The 1,791-nt window shown below is 43.9% G+C and overlaps 1 non-coding gene across 1 annotated transcript; it reads left to right on the top strand.

The window, feature by feature from the left end:
- Nucleotides 1-1,046: 1,046 nt before the first annotated feature.
- Nucleotides 1,047-1,153, top strand: LOC141669384 (small nucleolar RNA R71). Its single transcript, XR_012553670.1, has one exon. It is a non-coding gene; the product is annotated as a small nucleolar RNA R71 (small nucleolar RNA).
- The last annotated feature ends 638 nt before the right edge of the window (nt 1,154-1,791 follow it).

Genomic DNA, 1,791 nt, shown 5'->3' with positions numbered 1-1,791 from the left:
TAGGCATTTGCTCCAGAGCCTCAGCGAAAGGTATATTGATGTGAAGTTTCTTGAACACCTCCAGAAACTTACCGAACTGCTTATCCAGCTTTTGTTGTTGCAATCTCTTAGGGAAAGGTGGTGGAAGATAGTGTTGTTTCTCCCCTGTATTACCCTCAGGCAGAGTGTGTTCAATAGTATTCTTCCTAGGTTCCGCCGCTTTCTCCTTTTGCTTAGCTTCTGCATCCCCAACTTCAGCTGCCCCATCTTTTGTTTTTTCCGCCTCAGCAACTTTTCCAGACCGTAAGGTAATAGCCTTGACTTGCTCCTTAGCTTCCTTCTTTCCTGGCACCTTGGTATCACTGGGAAGTGTGCCAGGTTGACGATTGAGCAATGCATTGGCGATTTGACTGATTTGATTCTCCAAGGTCTTGATAGAAACGACCTGACTTTTACACAACAGCTTGAGCTCCTCAAAATCAGCACTAGAAGGTGGAGCAGCACCTCCTTATTGAGGATATGATTGCCCTTGAGCATAATACTGTGGTTGCTGGAATCCAGGTGGATTAAATGGTTTACTGATAGGCTGCTGATATGATCGCTGAACAGCATTCTAATAATTGCTCCAGCTGAAATTTGGATGGTTTCTGTTGTTAGGATGATAAGTAGCTGGCACAGGTTGTTGCGATCGCTGATAATTGTTCACATACGGAACAGATTCATTCACAAGAGAACACTGATCCGTAGCATGAGAGCCTGCACAAAGATCACAGACCATAGCTATCTGATTGACTCCATAGCTGGTTAGAGAATCGACCTTCATAGACAACGCTTTGAGTTGCGCTACAATAGCTGTAGCTGCGTCGACTTCCAAAATACCTGCTACCTTCCCAGGAATCATCCTTTGAGTTGGGTTTTGATGCTCATTTGCAGCCATAGTCTCAATAAGATTATAAGCTTCTGTATAGCTTTTGGCCCACAAGGCACCTCCAGCTGCTGCATCGAGCATAGGCCGAGATTGGGCCCCCAAACCATTATAGAAACCAGTGATCACCATCCAATCAGGCATTCCATGATGTGGACACTTTCTCAACATTTCCTTGTAGCGCTCCCAAGCTTCGCATATAGATTCTGTAGGTTGCTGCGCAAACTGAGTAAGAGCACTCCTCATAGCAGCAGTCTTTGCCATTGGATAAAACTTCACCAGAACTTTTTGTGCAAGATCTTGCCTAGTAGTGATGGACCCCGCTGGTTCAGAATGTAACCAGTCCTTAGCTTTGTCCCTCAAAGAGAATGGGAAAAGCCTCATCTTGATAGCCTCATCAGTCACACCATTATATTTGAAAGTACTGTAGATCTCGACAAAATTCCTTATGTGCATGTTGGGGTCTTCAATCGCAGCACCTCCAAATGAAACGGAGTTCTGCACCATCTGAATAGTGCCCGGTTTGATTTCAAAGGTATTAGCCTGAATAGCCGGATGAAGAATGCTAGACTGAATGTCATCAATTTTAGGCCGAGAAAAGTCCATAAGAGCTGGATCTGCCGAAACTAAACGATCACCCATGATTAATGTTTCTTTCTGCTCACTTCCTGAATCCGAATCCGAAAAATCTACCTTCTCCGGAATATCAAGAACTTCGTCTGTCTCCTCAGCTGTATCTAAAGTCCTCTTACGAGTTCAAGAACGAGTTTGCATAAATGCTCGCTAAAGTACCTGAAACATAACCAGAAACAATAAGTACTAATACGCGTCTCAATCACTGAGTCCTAATGACCAATGATGGTAAGTACATAAACTAAACAAATACG

This window comes from Apium graveolens, chromosome 6 (assembly GCF_009905375.1).
Source record: "Apium graveolens cultivar Ventura chromosome 6, ASM990537v1, whole genome shotgun sequence".
Lineage (NCBI taxonomy): Eukaryota > Viridiplantae > Streptophyta > Magnoliopsida > Apiales > Apiaceae > Apium > Apium graveolens.
The sequence above is the reverse complement of the archived record's forward strand: the minus strand, read 5'-3'. Positions and strand labels throughout refer to the sequence as shown.